This window comes from Phyllobates terribilis, unplaced genomic scaffold (genome assembly GCF_046119375.1).
Source record: "Phyllobates terribilis strain yellow unplaced genomic scaffold, ASM4611937v1 Scaffold_6__1_contigs__length_29720123, whole genome shotgun sequence".
NCBI lineage: Eukaryota > Metazoa > Chordata > Amphibia > Anura > Dendrobatidae > Phyllobates > Phyllobates terribilis.
Genome location: NW_027362766.1, coordinates 9500447 through 9518601, shown reverse-complemented (window position 1 = coordinate 9518601; position 18155 = coordinate 9500447). Strand labels below are relative to the sequence as shown.

Here is an 18155-nt window from a genome sequence, read left to right as displayed (position 1 = left end):
GGGGTCCCGTTCCTCCAAGACAGCTGGTAGCATAGAAGGGCATCCCAATAAGGCGGGCAGGGTCACACTTAGGGAGCATGGAAGGGCATCCCAATAAGGCGGGCAGGGTCACACTTAGGGAGCATGGAAGGGCACCCCAATAAGGCGGGCAGGGTCACACTTAGGGAGCATGGAAGGGCACCCCAATAAGGCGGGCAGGGTCACACTTAGGGAGCATGGAAGGGCACCCCAATAAGGCGGGCAGGGTCACACTTAGGGAGCATGGAAGGGCACCCCAATAAGGCGGGCAGGGTCACACTTAGGGAGCATGGAAGGGCACCCCAATAAGGCGGGCAGGGTCACACTTAGGGAGCATGGAAGGGCACCCCAATAAGGCGGGCAGGGTCACACTTAGGGAGCATGGAAGGGCACCCCAATAAGGCGGGCAGGGTCACACTTAGGGTATGTGCACGTTCAGGATTTTGTGTGCCTCATAAACAGGCGTTTCTTCTATGGGCCGAGCGCCAGCAACTCATCTCCATTCACTGACAGCAAGAAGGAAGGCGGATAATGTATGTCATGGCTTCACAGCTCTCGCTCCCTCCATTCTTTTTCTCGCTCTCCATTCTGTTTCTCTCTCTCTCTCCATTCTGTGTCTTTCTCTCTCTCCATTCTGTTTCTTGCTCTCTCTCTCTCCATTCTGTTTCTCGCTCTCTCTCTCTCCATTCTGTTTCTCGCTCTCTTTCTCTCTCCATTCTGTCTTTCTCTCTCTCCATTCTGTTTCTCGCTCTCTCTCTCCATTCTGTTTCTCGCGCTCTCTCTCTCTCCATTCTGTTTCTTGCGCTCTCTCTCTCTCCATTCTGTTTCTCGCGCTCTCTCTCTCTCCATTCTGTCTCTCGCTCTCTCTCCATTCTGTTTCTCGCTCTCTCTCTCTCCATTGTTTCTCGCTCTCTTTCTCTCTCCATTCTGTGTCTTTCTCTCTCTCCATTCTGTTTCTCGCTCTCTCTCTCTCCATTCTGTTTCTCGCTCTCTCTCTCTCCATTCTGTTTCTCTCTCTCTCCATTCTGTTTCTCGCTCTCTCTCTCCATTCTGTCTCTCCCTCTCTTTCTCTCTCTCCATTCTGTTTCTCGCTCTCTCTCCATTCTGTTTCTCGCTCTCTCTCCATTCTGTTTCTTGCTCTCTCTCTCTCCATTCTGTTTCTCGCTCTCTCTCTCTCCATTCTGTTTCTCGCGCTCTCTCTCTCTCCATTCTGTTTCTCGCTCTCTCTCTCTCTCCATTCTGTTTCTCGCTCTCTTTCTCTCTCTCCATTCTGTTTCTCGCTCTCTTTCTCTCTCTCCATTCTGTTTCTCGCTCTCTTTCTCTCTCTCCATTCTGTCTCTCGCTCTCTTTCTCTCTCTCCATTCTGTCTCTCGCTCTCTTTCTCTCTCTCCATTCTGTCTCTCGCTCTCTTTCTCTCTCTCCATTCTGTCTCTCGCTCTCTTTCTCTCTCTCCATTCTGTCTCTCGCTCTCTTTCTCTCTCTCCATTCTGTCTCTCGCTCTCTTTCTCTCTCTCCATTCTGTCTCTCGCTCTCTTTCTCTCTCTCCATTCTGTCTCTCGCTCTCTTTCTCTCTCTCCATTCTGTCTCTCGCTCTCTCTCTCTCCATTCTGTTTCTCGCTCTCTCTCTCTCCATTCTGTTTCTCGCTCTCTCTCTCTCCATTCTGTTTCTCGCTCTCTCTCTCTCCATTCTGTTTCTCGCTCTCTCTCTCCATTCTGTTTCTCGCTCTCTTTCTCTCTCTCCATTCTGTTTCTCGCTCTCTCTCTCTCCATTCTGTTTCTCGCTCTCTCTCTCTCCATTCTGTTTCTTGCTCTCTCTCTCCATTCTGTTTCTCGCTGTCTTTCTCGCTCTCCATTCTGTTTCTTTCTCTCTCTCCATTCTGTGTCTTTCTCGCTCTCCATTCTGACTTTCTCGCTCTCCATTCTGTTTCTCGCTCTCTTTCTCTCTCCATTCTGTTTCTTGCTCTCTCTCTCCATTCTGTTTCTCGCTCTCTCTCTCTCCATTCTGTCTCTCGCTCTCTCTCTCTCCATTCTGTCTCTCGCTCTCTCTCTCTCCATTCTGTTTCTCGCTCTCTCCATTCTGTTTCTCGCTCTCTCTCTCTCCATTCTGTTTCTCGCTCTCTCTCTCTCCATTCTGTTTCTTTCTCTCTCCATTCTGTTTCTTGCTCTCTCTCTCTCCATTCTGTTTCTCGCTCTCTCTCTCCATTCTGTTTCTCCCTCTCTTTCTCTCTCTCCATTCTGTTTCTCGCTCTCTCTCCATTCTGTTTCTCGCTCTCTCTCCATTCTGTTTCTCGCTCTCTCTCCATTCTGTTTCTCGCTCTCTCTCCATTCTGTTTCTCGCTCTCTCTCTCTCCATTCTGTTTCTCGCTCTCTCTCCATTCTGTTTCTCGCTCTCTCTCCATTCTGTTTCTCGCTCTCTCTCCATTCTGTTTCTCGCTCTCTCTCTCTCCATTCTGTTTCTCGCTCTCTCTCTCTCCATTCTGTTTCTCTCTTTCTCTCTCTCCATTCTGTTTCTCGCTCTCTTTCTCTCTCCATTCTGTTTCTCTCTCTCTCTCCATTCTGTTTCTTGCTCTCTCTCTCTCCATTCTGTTTCTCGCTCTCTTTCTCTCTCTCCATTCTGTTTCTCGCTTTCTCTCTCCATTCTGTTTCTCGCTCTCTTTCTCTCTCTCCATTCTGTTTCTCGCTCTCTTTCTCTCTCTCCATTCTGTTTCTTGCTCTCTTTCTCTCTCTCCATTCTGTTTCTTGCTCTCTTTCTCTCTCTCCATTCTGTTTCTTGCTCTCTCTCTCTCCATTCTGTTTCTTTCTCTCTCTCCATTCTGTTTCTCGCTGTCTTTCTCGCTCTCCATTCTGTTTCTTTCTCTCTCTCCATTCTGTGTCTTTCTCGCTCTCCATTCTGTTTCTTTCTCGCTCTCCATTCTGACTTTCTCGCTCTCCATTCTGTTTCTCGCTCTCTTTCTCTCTCCATTCTGTTTCTTGCTCTCTCTCTCCATTGTGTCTCTCGCTCTCTTTCTCTCTCTCCATTCTGTTTCTCGCTCTCTCTCTCCATTCTGTTTCTCGCTCTCTCTCTCCATTCTGTTTCTCGCTCTCTCCATTCTGTTTCTCGCTCTCTCCATTCTGTTTCTCGCTCTCTCCATTCTGTTTCTTGCTCTCTCCATTCTGTTTCTCGCTCTCTCTCTCCATTCTGTTTCTTGCTCTCTCTCTCTCCATTCTGTTTCTCGCTCTCTCTCTCCATTCTGTTTCTCGCTCTCTCTCTCCATTCTGTTTCTCGCTCTCTCTCTCCATTCTGTTTCTCGCTCTCTCTCACCATTCTGTTTCTCGCTCTCTCTCTCTCCATTCTGTTTCTCGCTCTCTCTCTCTCCATTCTGTTTCTCGCTCTCTCTCCATTCTGTTTCTCGCTCTCTCTCCATTCTGTTTCTCGCTCTCGCTCTCCATTCTGTTTCTCGCTCTCTCTCTCTCCATTCTGTCTCTCCCTCTTTCTCTCTCTCCATTCTGTCTCTCCCTCTCTTTCTCTCTCTCCATTCTGTCTCTCGCTCTCTCTCCATTCTGTTTCTCGCTCTCTCTCTCTCCATTGTTTCTCGCTCTCTTTCTCTCTCCATTCTGTGTCTTTCTCTCTCTCCATTCTGTTTCTCGCTCTCTCTCTCTCCATTCTGTTTCTCGCTCTCTCTCTCTCCATTCTGTTTCTCTCTCTCTCCATTCTGTTTCTCGCTCTCTCTCTCCATTCTGTCTCTCCCTCTCTTTCTCTCTCTCCATTCTGTTTCTCGCTCTCTCTCCATTCTGTTTCTTGCTCTCTCTCTCTCCATTCTGTTTCTCGCTCTCTCTCTCTCCATTCTGTTTCTCGCGCTCTCTCTCTCTCCATTCTGTTTCTCGCTCTCTCTCTCTCTCCATTCTGTTTCTCGCTCTCTTTCTCTCTCTCCATTCTGTTTCTCGCTCTCTTTCTCTCTCTCCATTCTGTTTCTCGCTCTCTTTCTCTCTCTCCATTCTGTCTCTCGCTCTCTTTCTCTCTCTCCATTCTGTCTCTCGCTCTCTTTCTCTCTCTCCATTCTGTCTCTCGCTCTCTTTCTCTCTCTCCATTCTGTCTCTCGCTCTCTTTCTCTCTCTCCATTCTGTCTCTCGCTCTCTTTCTCTCTCTCCATTCTGTCTCTCGCTCTCTTTCTCTCTCTCCATTCTGTCTCTCGCTCTCTTTCTCTCTCTCCATTCTGTCTCTCGCTCTCTCTCTCTCCATTCTGTTTCTCGCTCTCTCTCTCTCCATTCTGTTTCTCGCTCTCTCTCTCTCCATTCTGTTTCTCGCTCTCTCTCTCTCCATTCTGTTTCTCGCTCTCTCTCTCCATTCTGTTTCTCGCTCTCTTTCTCTCTCTCCATTCTGTTTCTCGCTCTCTCTCTCTCCATTCTGTTTCTCGCTCTCTCTCTCTCCATTCTGTTTCTTGCTCTCTCTCTCCATTCTGTTTCTCGCTGTCTTTCTCGCTCTCCATTCTGTTTCTTTCTCTCTCTCCATTCTGTGTCTTTCTCGCTCTCCATTCTGACTTTCTCGCTCTCCATTCTGTTTCTCGCTCTCTTTCTCTCTCCATTCTGTTTCTTGCTCTCTCTCTCCATTCTGTTTCTCGCTCTCTCTCTCTCCATTCTGTCTCTCGCTCTCTCTCTCTCCATTCTGTCTCTCGCTCTCTCTCTCTCCATTCTGTTTCTCGCTCTCTCCATTCTGTTTCTCGCTCTCTCTCTCTCCATTCTGTTTCTCGCTCTCTCTCTCTCCATTCTGTTTCTTTCTCTCTCCATTCTGTTTCTTGCTCTCTCTCTCTCCATTCTGTTTCTCGCTCTCTCTCTCCATTCTGTTTCTCCCTCTCTTTCTCTCTCTCCATTCTGTTTCTCGCTCTCTCTCCATTCTGTTTCTCGCTCTCTCTCCATTCTGTTTCTCGCTCTCTCTCCATTCTGTTTCTCGCTCTCTCTCCATTCTGTTTCTCGCTCTCTCTCCATTCTGTTTCTCGCTCTCTCTCTCTCCATTCTGTTTCTCGCTCTCTCTCCATTCTGTTTCTCGCTCTCTCTCCATTCTGTTTCTCGCTCTCTCTCTCTCCATTCTGTTTCTCGCTCTCTCTCTCTCCATTCTGTTTCTCTCTTTCTCTCTCTCCATTCTGTTTCTCGCTCTCTTTCTCTCTCCATTCTGTTTCTCTCTCTCTCTCCATTCTGTTTCTTGCTCTCTCTCTCTCCATTCTGTTTCTCGCTCTCTTTCTCTCTCTCCATTCTGTTTCTCGCTTTCTCTCTCCATTCTGTTTCTCGCTCTCTTTCTCTCTCTCCATTCTGTTTCTCGCTCTCTTTCTCTCTCTCCATTCTGTTTCTTGCTCTCTTTCTCTCTCTCCATTCTGTTTCTTGCTCTCTCTCTCTCTCCATTCTGTTTCTTTCTCTCTCTCCATTCTGTTTCTCGCTGTCTTTCTCGCTCTCCATTCTGTTTCTTTCTCTCTCTCCATTCTGTGTCTTTCTCGCTCTCCATTCTGTTTCTTTCTCGCTCTCCATTCTGACTTTCTCGCTCTCCATTCTGTTTCTCGCTCTCTTTCTCTCTCCATTCTGTTTCTTGCTCTCTCTCTCCATTCATTCTGTTTCTTGCTCTCTCTCTCCATTCTGTCTCTCGCTCTCTTTCTCGCTCTCCATTCTGTTTCTCGCTCTCTTTCTCTCTCCATTCTGTTTCTCGCTCTCTCCATTCTGTTTCTTTCTCTCTCTCCATTCTGTCTCTCGCTCTCTCTCTCTCCATTCTGTCTCTCGCTCTCTCTCTCTCCATTGTGTCTCTCGCTCTCTTTCTCTCTCTCCATTCTGTTTCTCGCTCTCTCTCTCCATTCTGTTTCTCGCTCTCTCTCTCCATTCTGTTTCTCGCTCTCTCCATTCTGTTTCTCGCTCTCTCCATTCTGTTTCTCGCTCTCTCCATTCTGTTTCTTGCTCTCTCCATTCTGTTTCTCGCTCTCTCTCTCCATTCTGTTTCTTGCTCTCTCTCTCTCCATTCTGTTTCTCGCTCTCTCTCTCCATTCTGTTTCTCGCTCTCTCTCTCCATTCTGTTTCTCGCTCTCTCTCTCCATTCTGTTTCTCGCTCTCTCTCACCATTCTGTTTCTCGCTCTCTCTCTCTCCATTCTGTTTCTCGCTCTCTCTCTCTCCATTCTGTTTCTCGCTCTCTCTCCATTCTGTTTCTCGCTCTCTCTCCATTCTGTTTCTCGCTCTCGCTCTCCATTCTGTTTCTCGCTCTCTCTCTCTCCATTCTGTCTCTCCCTCTTTCTCTCTCTCCATTCTGTCTCTCCCTCTCTTTCTCTCTCTCCATTCTGTTTCTCGCTCTCTCTCCATTCTGTTTCTCGCGCTCTCTCTCCATTCTGTTTCTCGCTCTCTCTCTCCATTCTGTTTCTCGCTCTCTCTCTCCATTCTGTTTCTCGCTCTCTCTCCATTCTGTTTCTCGCTCTCTCTCTCTCCATTCTGTTTCTCGCTCTCTCTCTCTCCATTCTGTTTCTCGCTCTCTTTCTCTCTCCATTCTGTTTCTCGCTCTCTCTCCATTCTGTTTCTCGCTCTCTCTCCATTCTGTTTCTCGCTCTCTCTCTCCATTCTGTTTCTCGCTCTCTCTCTCTCCATTCTGTTTCTCGCTCTCTCTCTCTCCATTCTGTTTCTCTCTTTCTCTCTCTCCATTCTGTTTCTTTCTCTCCATTCTGTTTCTTGCTCTCTCTCTCTCCATTCTGTTTCTCGCTCTCTTTCTCTCTCTCCATTCTGTTTCTTGCTCTCTTTCTCTCTCTCCATTCTGTTTCTCTCTTTCTCTCTCCATTCTGTTTCTCGCTCTCTTTCTCTCTCTCCATTCTGTTTCTCGCTCTCTTTCTCTCTCTCCATTCTGTTTCTCGCTCTCTTTCTCTCTCTCCATTCTGTTTCTCGCTCTCTTTCTCTCTCTCCATTCTGTTTCTCGCTCTCTTTCTCTCTCTCCATTCTGTTTCTTACTCTCTTTCTTTCTCTCCATTCTGTTTCTTGCTCTCTCTCTCTCCATTCTGTGTTTCTCTCTCTCTCCATTCTGTTTCTCGCTCTCTCTCTCTCCATTCTGTTTCTTGCTCTCTCTCTCTCCATTCTGTGTCTCTCTCTCTCTCCATTCTGTTTCTCGCTCTCTCTCTCTCCATTCTGTTTCTCTCTCTCCATTCTGTTTCTTGCTCTCTTTCTCTCTCTCCATTCTGTTTCTCGCTCTCTCTCTCTCCATTCTGTTTCTCGCTCTCTCTCTCTCCATTCTGTTTCTCGCTCTCTCTCTCCATTCTGTTTCTCGCTCTCTCCATTCTGTTTCTCACTCTCTCCATTATGTTTCTCGCTCTCTCTCTCTCTCTCTCCATTCTGTTTCTTTCTCTCTCCATTTTGTTTCTTGCTCTCTCTCTCTCCATTCTGTCTCTCGCTCTCTCTCCATTCTGTTTCTTTCTCTCTCCATTCTGTTTCTTGCTCTCTCTCTCTCCATTCTGTTTCTCGCTCTCTCTCTCCATTCTGTTTCTCGCTCTCTCTCTCTCCATTCTGTTTCTCGCTCTCTTTCTCTCTCTCCATTCTGTTTCTCGCTCTCTCTCTCTCCATTCTGTTTCTCGCTCTCTCTCTCTCCATTCTGTTTCTTGCTCTCTCTCTCTCTCCATTCTGTTTCTCGCTGTCTTTCTCGCTCTCCATTCTGTTTCTTTCTCTCTCTCCATTCTGTGTCTTTCTCGCTCTCCATTCTGACTTTCTCGCTCTCCATTCTGTTTCTCGCTCTCTTTCTCTCTCCATTCTGTTTCTTGCTCTCTCTCTCCATTCTGTTTCTCGCTCTCTCTCTCTCCATTCTGTCTCTCGCTCTCTCTCTCTCCATTCTGTCTCTCGCTCTCTCTCTCTCCATTCTGTCTCTCGCTCTCTCTCTCTCCATTCTGTTTCTCGCTCTCTCCATTCTGTTTCTCGCTCTCTCTCTCTCCATTCTGTTTCTCGCTCTCTCTCTCTCCATTCTGTTTCTTTCTCTCTCCATTCTGTTTCTTGCTCTCTCTCTCCATTCTGTTTCTCGCTCTCTCTCCATTCTGTTTCTCCCTCTCTTTCTCTCTCTCCATTCTGTTTCTCGCTCTCTCTCCATTCTGTTTCTCGCTCTCTCTCCATTCTGTTTCTCGCTCTCTCTCCATTCTGTTTCTCGCTCTCTCTCTCTCCATTCTGTTTCTCGCTCTCTCTCCATTCTGTTTCTCGCTCTCTCTCTCTCCATTCTGTTTCTCTCTTTCTCTCTCTCCATTCTGTTTCTCTCTTTCTCTCTCTCCATTCTGTTTCTCGCTCTCTTTCTCTCTCCATTCTGTTTCTCTCTCTCTCCATTCTGTTTCTTGCTCTCTCTCTCCATTCTGTTTCTCGCTCTCTTTCTCTCTCTCCATTCTGTTTCTCGCTTTCTCTCTCCATTCTGTTTCTCGCTCTCTTTCTCTCTCCATTCTGTTTCTCGCTCTCTTTCTCTCTCTCTCCATTCTGTTTCTCGCTCTCTTTCTCTCTCTCCATTCTGTTTCTCGCTCTCTTTCTCTCTCTCCATTCTGTTTCTCGCTCTCTTTCTCTCTCTCCATTCTGTTTCTTGCTCTCTTTCTCTCTCTCCATTCTGTTTCTTGCTCTCTTTCTCTCTCTCCATTCTGTTTCTTGCTCTCTTTCTATCTCTCCATTCTGTGTCTTTCTCTCTCTCCATTCTGTTTCTTGCTCTCTCTCTCTCCATTCAGTGTTTCTCTCTCTCTCCATTCTGTTTCTCGCTCTCTCTCTCTCCATTCTGTTTCTTGCTCTCTCTCTCTCCATTCTGTGTCTCTCTCTCTCTCTCCATTCTGTTTCTCGCTCTCTCTCTCTCCATTCTGTTTCTCGCTCTCTTTCTCTCTCTCTCCATTCTGTTTCTTGCTCTTTCTCTCTCTCCATTCTGACTTTCTCGCTCTCCATTCTGTTTCTCGCTCTCTCTCTCTCTCCATTCTGTTTCTTGCTCTCTCTCTCTCCATTCTGTTTCTTTCTCTCTCTTCATTCTGTTTCTTGCTCTCTTTCTCTCTCTCCATTCTGTTTCTCGCTTTCTCTCTCCATTCTGTTTCTCGCTCTCTTTCTCTCTCCATTCTGTTTCTCGCTCTCTTTCTCTCTCTCTCCATTCTGTTTCTCGCTCTCTTTCTCTCTCTCTCCATTCTGTTTCTCGCTCTCTTTCTCTCTCCATTCTGTTTCTTGCTCTCTTTCTCTCTCTCCATTCTGTTTCTTGCTCTCTTTCTCTCTCTCCATTCTGTTTCTTACTCTTTCTATCTCTCCATTCTGTGTCTTTCTCTCTCTCCATTCTGTTTCTTGCTCTCTCTCTCTCCATTCAGTGTTTCTCTCTCCCTCCATTCTGTTTCTCGCTCTCTCTCTCTCCATTCTGTTTCTTGCTCTCTCTCTCTCCATTCTGTGTCTCTCTCTCTCTCCATTCTGTTTCTCGCTCTTTCTCTCTCTCCATTCTGTCTCTCGCTCTTTCTCTCTCTCCATTCTGTTTCTCGCTCTCTCTCTCCATTCTGTTTCTCGCTCTCTCCATTCTGTTTCTCACTCTCTCCATTATGTTTCTCGCTCTCTCTCTCTCTCTCTCTCCATTCTGTTTCTTTCTCTCTCCATTTTGTTTCTTGCTCTCTCTCTCTCCATTCTGTCTCTCGCTCTCTCTCCATTCTGTTTCTTTCTCTCTCCATTCTGTTTCTTGCTCTCTCTCTCTCCATTCTGTTTCTCGCTCTCTCTCTCCATTCTGTTTCTCGCTCTCTCTCTCTCCATTCTGTTTCTCGCTCTCTTTCTCTCTCTCCATTCTGTTTCTCGCTCTCTCTCTCTCCATTCTGTTTCTCGCTCTCTCTCTCTCCATTCTGTTTCTTGCTCTCTCTCTCTCTCCATTCTGTTTCTCGCTGTCTTTCTCGCTCTCCATTCTGTTTCTTTCTCTCTCTCCATTCTGTGTCTTTCTCGCTCTCCATTCTGACTTTCTCGCTCTCCATTCTGTTTCTCGCTCTCTTTCTCTCTCCATTCTGTTTCTTGCTCTCTCTCTCCATTCTGTTTCTCGCTCTCTCTCTCTCCATTGTGTCTCTCGCTCTCTCTCTCTCCATTCTGTCTCTCGCTCTCTCTCTCTCCATTCTGTCTCTCGCTCTCTCTCTCTCCATTCTGTTTCTCGCTCTCTCCATTCTGTTTCTCGCTCTCTCTCTCTCCATTCTGTTTCTCGCTCTCTCTCTCTCCATTCTGTTTCTTTCTCTCTCCATTCTGTTTCTTGCTCTCTCTCTCCATTCTGTTTCTCGCTCTCTCTCCATTCTGTTTCTCCCTCTCTTTCTCTCTCTCCATTCTGTTTCTCGCTCTCTCTCCATTCTGTTTCTCGCTCTCTCTCCATTCTGTTTCTCGCTCTCTCTCCATTCTGTTTCTCGCTCTCTCTCTCTCCATTCTGTTTCTCGCTCTCTCTCCATTCTGTTTCTCGCTCTCTCTCTCTCCATTCTGTTTCTCTCTTTCTCTCTCTCCATTCTGTTTCTCTCTTTCTCTCTCTCCATTCTGTTTCTCGCTCTCTTTCTCTCTCCATTCTGTTTCTCTCTCTCTCCATTCTGTTTCTTGCTCTCTCTCTCCATTCTGTTTCTCGCTCTCTTTCTCTCTCTCCATTCTGTTTCTCGCTTTCTCTCTCCATTCTGTTTCTCGCTCTCTTTCTCTCTCCATTCTGTTTCTCGCTCTCTTTCTCTCTCTCTCCATTCTGTTTCTCGCTCTCTTTCTCTCTCTCCATTCTGTTTCTCGCTCTCTTTCTCTCTCTCCATTCTGTTTCTCGCTCTCTTTCTCTCTCTCCATTCTGTTTCTTGCTCTCTTTCTCTCTCTCCATTCTGTTTCTTGCTCTCTTTCTCTCTCTCCATTCTGTTTCTTGCTCTCTTTCTCTCTCTCCATTCTGTTTCTTGCTCTCTTTCTATCTCTCCATTCTGTGTCTTTCTCTCTCTCCATTCTGTTTCTTGCTCTCTCTCTCTCCATTCAGTGTTTCTCTCTCTCTCCATTCTGTTTCTCGCTCTCTCTCTCTCCATTCTGTTTCTTGCTCTCTCTCTCTCCATTCTGTGTCTCTCTCTCTCTCTCCATTCTGTTTCTCGCTCTCTCTCTCTCCATTCTGTTTCTCGCTCTCTTTCTCTCTCTCTCCATTCTGTTTCTTGCTCTTTCTCTCTCTCCATTCTGACTTTCTCGCTCTCCATTCTGTTTCTCGCTCTCTCTCTCTCTCCATTCTGTTTCTTGCTCTCTCTCTCTCCATTCTGTTTCTTTCTCTCTCTTCATTCTGTTTCTTGCTCTCTTTCTCTCTCTCCATTCTGTTTCTCGCTTTCTCTCTCCATTCTGTTTCTCGCTCTCTTTCTCTCTCCATTCTGTTTCTCGCTCTCTTTCTCTCTCTCTCCATTCTGTTTCTCGCTCTCTTTCTCTCTCTCTCCATTCTGTTTCTCGCTCTCTTTCTCTCTCCATTCTGTTTCTTGCTCTCTTTCTCTCTCTCCATTCTGTTTCTTGCTCTCTTTCTCTCTCTCCATTCTGTTTCTTACTCTTTCTATCTCTCCATTCTGTGTCTTTCTCTCTCTCCATTCTGTTTCTTGCTCTCTCTCTCTCCATTCAGTGTTTCTCTCTCCCTCCATTCTGTTTCTCGCTCTCTCTCTCTCCATTCTGTTTCTTGCTCTCTCTCTCTCCATTCTGTGTCTCTCTCTCTCTCCATTCTGTTTCTCGCTCTCTCTCTCCATTCTGTTTCTCGCTCTTTCTCTCTCCATTCTGTTTCTCGCTCTTTCTCTCTCTCTCCATTCTGTTTCTCGCTCTCTCTCTCTCCATTCTGACTTTCTCGCTCTCCATTCTGTTTCTCGCTCTCTCTCTCTCCATTCTGTTTCTTGCTCTCTCTCTCTCCATTCTGTTTCTTTCTCTCTCTCCATTCTGTTTCTCGCTGTCTTTCTCGCTCTCCATTCTGTTTCTTTCTCTCTCTCCATTCTGTGTCTTTCTCTCTCTCCATTCTGTTTCTTTCTCGCTCTCCATTCTGTTTCTTTCTCGCTCTCCATTCTGTTTCTCGCTCTCTTTCTCTCTCCATTCTGTTTCTTGCTCTCTCTCTCCATTCTGTTTCTCGCTCTCTCTCTCTCTCCATTCTGTCTCTCGCTCTCTCTCTCCATTCTGTCTCTCGCTCTCTTTCTCTCTCTCCATTCTGTTTCTCGCTCTCTCCATTCTGTTTCTCGCTCTCTCCATTCTGTTTCTCGCTCTCTCCATTCTGTTTCTCGCTCTCTCTCCATTCTGTTTCTCGCTCTCTCCATTCTGTTTCTCGCTCTCTCCATTCTGTTTCTCGCTCTCTCTCTCTCCATTCTGACTTTCTCGCTCTCCATTCTGTTTCTCGCTCTCTTTCTCTCTCCATTCTGTTTCTTGCTCTCTCTCTCCATTCTGTCTCTCGCTCTTTCTCTCTCTCCATTCTGTCTCTCGCTCTCTCTCTCCATTCTGTTTCTCGCTCTCTCTCTCCATTCTGTTTCTCGCTCTCTCCATTCTGTTTCTCGCTCTCTCCATTATGTTTCTCGCTCTCTCTCTCTCTCTCCATTCTGTTTCTTTCTCTCTCCATTTTGTTTCTTGCTCTCTCTCTCTCCATTCTGTCTCTCGCTCTCTCTCTCTCCATTCTGTTTCTTTCTCTCTCCATTCTGTTTCTCGCTCTCTCTCTCCATTCTGTTTCTCGCTCTCTTTCTCTCTCTCCATTCTGTTTCTCGCTCTCTCTCCATTCTGTTTCTTGCTCTCTCTCTCTCCATTCTGTTTCTCGCTGTCTTTCTCGCTCTCCATTCTGTTTCTTTCTCTCTCTCCATTCTGTGTCTTTCTCGCTCTCCATTCTGACTTTCTCGCTCTCCATTCTGTTTCTTTCTCTCTCTCCATTCTGTTTCTTTCTCTCTCCATTCTGTTTCTCGCTCTCTCTCTCCATTCTGTTTCTCCCTCTCTCTCCATTCTGTTTCTCGCTCTCTCTCCATTCTGTTTCTCGCTCTCTCTCTCCATTCTGTTTCTCGCTCTCTCTCCATTCTGTTTCTCGCTCTCTCTCTCCATTCTGTTTCTCGCTCTCTCTCTCTCCATTCTGTTTCTCGCTCTCTCTCTCACCATTCTGTTTCTCGCTCTCTCTCTCACCATTCTGTTTCTCGCTCTCTTTCTCTCTCCATCCTGTTTCTCGCTCTCTCTCCATTCTGTTTCTCGCTCTCTCTCTCCATTCTGTTTCTCGCTCTCTCTCTCTCCATTCTGTTTCTCGCTCTCTTTCTCTCTCCATTCTGTTTCTCTCTTTCTCTCTCTCCATTCTGTTTCTTGCTCTCTCTCTCTCCATTCTGTTTCTCGCTCTCTTTCTCTCTCTCCATTCTGTTTCTTGCTCTCTTTCTCTCTCTCCATTCTGTTTCTCGCTTTCTCTCTCCATTCTGTTTCTCGCTCTCTTTCTCTCTCCATTCTGTTTCTCGCTCTCTTTCTCTCTCTCTCCATTCTGTTTCTCGCTCTCTTTCTCTCTCTCCATTCTGTTTCTTGCTCTCTTTCTCTCTCTCCATTCTGTTTCTTGCTCTCTTTCTCTCTCTCCATTCTGTTTCTTACTCTCTTTCTATCTCTCCATTCCGTGTTTTTCTCTCTCTCCATTCTGTTTCTTGCTCTCTCTCTCTCCATTCAGTGTTTCTCTCTCTCTCCATTCTGTTTCTCGCTCTCTCTCTCTCCATTCTGTTTCTTGCTCTCTCTCTCTCTCTCCATTCTGTTTCTCGCTCTCTTTCTCTCTCTCCATTCTGTTTCTCGCTCTCTTTCTCTCTCTCCATTCTGTTTCTCGCTCTCTTTCTCTCTCTCCATTCTGTTTCTCGCTCTCTTTCTCTCTCTCCATTCTGTTTCTTGCTCTCTTTCTCTCTCTCCATTCTGTTTCTCGCTCTCTTTCTCTCTCTCCATTCTGTTTCTCGCTCTCTTTCTCTCTCTCCATTCTGTGTCTCTCTCTCTCTCCATTCTGTTTCTTGCTCTCTTTCTCTCTTTCCATTCTGTTTCTCGCTCTCTTTCTCTCTCTCCATTCTGTTTCTCGCTCTCTCTCTCTCTCTCCATTCTGTTTCTCGCTCTCTTTCTCTCTCTCCATTCTGTTTCTCGCTCTCTTTCTCTCTCTCCATTCTGTTTCTTGCTCTCTTTCTCTCTCTCCATTCTGTTTCTTGCTCTCTTTCTCTCTCTCCATTCTGTTTCTTGCTCTCTTTCTCTCTCTCCATTCTGTTTCTTGCTCTCTTTCTATCTCTCCATTCTGTTTCTTGCTCTCTCTCTCTCCATTCTGTTTCTCGCTCTCTTTCTCTCTCTCCATTCTGTGTCTCGCTCTGTCTCTCTCCATTCTGTTTCTCTCTCTCTCCATTCTGTTTCTCGCTCTCTCCATTCTGTTTCTCGCTCTCTTTCTCTCTCTCCATTCTGTCTCTCTCTCTCCATTCTGTTTCTTGCTCTCTTTCTCGCTCTCCATTCTGTTTCTTACTCTCTTTCTATCTCTCCATTCTGTGTCTTTCTCTCTCTCCATTCTGTTTCTTGCTCTCTCTCTCTCCATTCAGTGTTTCTCTCTCTCTCCATTCTGTTTCTCGCTCTCTCTCTCTCCATTCTGTTTCTTGCTCTCTCTCTCTCCATTCTGTGTCTCTCTCTCTCTCCATTCTGTTTCTTGCTCTCTTTCTCTCTCTCCATTCTGTTTCTCGCTCTCTTTCTCTCTCTCCATTCTGTTTCTCGCTCTCTTTCTCTCTCTCCATTCTGTTTCTCTCTCTCTTTCTCTCTCTCCATTCTGTTTCTCGCTCTCTTTCTCTCTCTCCATTCTGTTTCTTGCTCTCTTTCTCTCTCTCCATTCTGTTTCTTGCTCTCTTTCTCTCTCTCCATTCTGTTTCTTGCTCTCTTTCTCTCTCTCCATTCTGTTTCTTGCTCTCTCTCTCTCCATTCTGTGTTTCTCTCTCTCTCCATTCTGTTTCTCGCTCTCTTTCTCTCTCTCTCTCTCCATTCTGTGTCTCGCTCTGTCTCTCTCTCTCCATTCTGTTTCTCTCTCTCTCCATTCTGTTTCTCGCTCTCTCCATTCTGTTTCTCGCTCTTTCTCTCTCTCCATTCTGTCTCTCTCTCTCCATTCTGTTTCTTGCTCTCTTTCTCGCTCTCTCCATTCTGTCTCTCTCTCCATTCTGTCTCTCGCTCTCTTTCTCTCCATTCTGTTTCTTGCTCTCTTTCTCGCTCTCTCCATTCTGTCTCTCGCTCTCTTTCTCTCTCTCCATTCTGTTTCTCTCTCTCCATTCTGTTTCTCTCTCTCCATTCTGTTTCTCGCTCTCTCCATTCTGTTTCTCGCTCTCTTTCTCTCTCTCCATTCTGTCTCTCTCTCTCCATTCTGTTTCTTGCTCTCTTTCTCGCTCTCCATTCTGTTTCTTACTCTCTTTCTATCTCTCCATTCTGTGTCTTTCTCTCTCTCCATTCTGTTTCTTGCTCTCTCTCTCTCCATTCAGTGTTTCTCTCTCTCTCCATTCTGTTTCTCGCTCTCTCTCTCTCCATTCTGTTTCTTGCTCTCTCTCTCTCCATTCTGTGTCTCTCTCTCTCTCCATTCTGTTTCTTGCTCTCTTTCTCTCTCTCCATTCTGTTTCTCGCTCTCTTTCTCTCTCTCCATTCTGTTTCTCGCTCTCTTTCTCTCTCTCCATTCTGTTTCTCTCTCTCTTTCTCTCTCTCCATTCTGTTTCTCGCTCTCTTTCTCTCTCTCCATTCTGTTTCTTGCTCTCTTTCTCTCTCTCCATTCTGTTTCTTGCTCTCTTTCTATCTCTCCATTCTGTTTCTTGCTCTCTCTCTCTCCATTCTGTGTTTCTCTCTCTCTCCATTCTGTTTCTCGCTCTCTTTCTCTCTCTCTCCATTCTGTGTCTCGCTCTGTCTCTCTCTCTCCATTCTGTTTCTCTCTCTCTCCATTCTGTTTCTCGCTCTCTCCATTCTGTTTCTCGCTCTTTCTCTCTCTCCATTCTGTCTCTCTCTCTCCATTCTGTTTCTTGCTCTCTTTCTCGCTCTCTCCATTCTGTCTCTCTCTCTCCATTCTGTCTCTCGCTCTCTTTCTCTCCATTCTGTTTCTTGCTCTCTTTCTCGCTCTCTCCATTCTGTCTCTCGCTCTCTTTCTCTCTCTCCATTCTGTTTCTCTCTCTCCATTCTGTTTCTCTCTCTCCATTCTGTTTCTTGCTCTTTCTCGCTCTCTCCATTCTGTTTCTCGCTCTCTTTCTCGCTCTCTCCATTCTGTCTCTCGCTCTGTTTCTCTCTCTCCATTCTGTCTCTCGCTCTCTTTCTCTCTCTCCATTCTGTCTCTCGCTCTCTTTCTCTCTCTCCATTCTGTCTCTCGCTCTCTTTCTCTCTCTCCATTCTGTTTCTCTCTCTCCATTCTGTTTATTGCTCTCTTTCTTGCTCTCTCCATTCTGTTTCTTTCTCGCTCTCGTGTGACCTAATCCCACATTATACTACGATCTACGGTGACAGCCTCCCAGCATCGCTGGACTGCGCAGGGGGATGGCTGGACTTACCCTTTAAGAGGAGAAGCAGTTAGCCACCATGGCATTGCATGAACCATCCAGGATGTGTGACGTGTAGTGGGCATGCTGGGAGTTGTAGTTTATGCAGCGGCTGGAGAGTATCCAGTCGAGACCCCGTCCTTGTACACCCCAGTGTCATCCATATTAGTCTCCACTCCCGTGCATGAGACATTGGGACATGACCCCTCACCCATCCTCTTGTCTCTCCATCCTTCTCTGTTGGTGGTCCCACCATGCGGAATCTGCTTGACCTTATGGCTGTGATCTCTCATTCGAGGGTGCAACCATGTTTGTCTGGCATGGCCCAGCAATGACCTACGACTCGCTGCTTGGAGGAAGCCAGGATAGAATGGGGCCCAGAAGGAAGCCTTAGGGGGGTCCGATCTGCAGCAGATGCTGGGCGAGGTGGTGGCCAGAACTCCTGGTACTGGAGGAAGTGTAGAACATGACAGGTCGGGCCCTGATCCCTCCAGGCCGTGGTCTTCATCTTGTCAAACATCTGGTTCTTCTGGGTGATCCTCCTTAGAAATATCTGAACCCAGCCCCATCTATAGGTGAGAGGCAGAATGAGGGGGCACCTCCATGCTGGGGGCAGGTGGGCTTCTCTGTATCAGCCAGGACCACCACTATGCCCAGATGTCAGCATGATGAGATGGAGCAGGTCCCCATGGTTATGAGACCTGGAGATGTAGTGATGGGTGTAGACCTAACGTGAGGCCCGTTCCTGTTCTGTGGCATCTGACGTCCCCGATGGCGGAGGTTCTGGTGAGGAGTCCACGCCGGAGACCATGCATTGACTATGTGTTTGCTTTTCCTTTCAGTGGGTGCACCTGATTTTGGGGATGAAGGGGTTTCTAGGTCCAGCCCCTCACTCCCCTCTTTCTCTTTCCACACCTCGCAAAGGACTTCAACCTTTTTCTGCTGCTGGACCAAGATGGACAATTACTTCAGGGGAAACTGCTAAACGGCTGAATCTGATAATCTCCCAACTCTTAACCAGCAAGGACCTCCAAACTCATCCCCACCCCACAGGTGGAGAAGTGGAACATTCCTGGATCTGCACACTCTCCGGAGCGGACAGGGTAGACTTGCCGCGTCCAGCCTCTCTAGTGGGCACGGGATTTATTTTTTAACTTGGGCAAAAGTTGGAAAAAAAAAAAAAAAAGAAAAACACTTAAAAAAAATAAATAAATTGTGCTGTAGCGGCTGCCAGGGCGGCAGCGGGCGTGCGGCACAGGTATCGGGCGTGCGGCACAGGTATCGGGTGATAATGTTGTGTTTAGATTGCGGCTTTCCTTCTGATTTCACTCATCGTCCTGTCTGTAAATGTTTTTTTTTTTCCTTTTCAAAGAAATGGCGTTCTATGAGAGAGTGAATATTTATAGCGGCTCGGCCGTGCAGGAGGTGGAGGCACCGCTCGTCTCGTAGGCACCGCTGCTGTGTACATACAGAGATCATTGGGGCAGCAGTGCAATATCCCCTTATCCGTGGCACTGAGTAATGCCGGTGGCACAGCCGGGCACACACCACCCATCATACCGGAACGTGCAGGACGTAGGGGCCTGAGGTCAGAAATACATGAATATTTCATTTTATACAGTAGAGATAGTCTAAGACGCGTGGAGGGGCATGGCGGGAATTATCACCTGACAGTTCATTGCGTGCCCACTGTGTGGCCCCTTGGAGTAGATACCTGTCAGACGGACCTT

The 18155-nt window shown here is 46.8% G+C and overlaps 1 protein-coding gene across 4 annotated transcripts in view; it reads left to right on the top strand.

Moving 5' to 3' along the window:
- The window catches only part of CELF3 (CUGBP Elav-like family member 3), a 172843-nt gene extending 155226 nt beyond the window's left edge, over positions 1 to 17617 (top strand). For all 4 annotated transcript variants that reach the window (XM_073637353.1, XM_073637351.1, XM_073637352.1 and 1 more), the window contains exon 13: positions 17268 to 17617. The gene's annotated coding sequence lies outside the window, so the exon portion shown is untranslated. The remainder of the gene's footprint in view (positions 1 to 17267) is intronic.
- Positions 17618 to 18155: the final 538 nt, after the last annotated feature.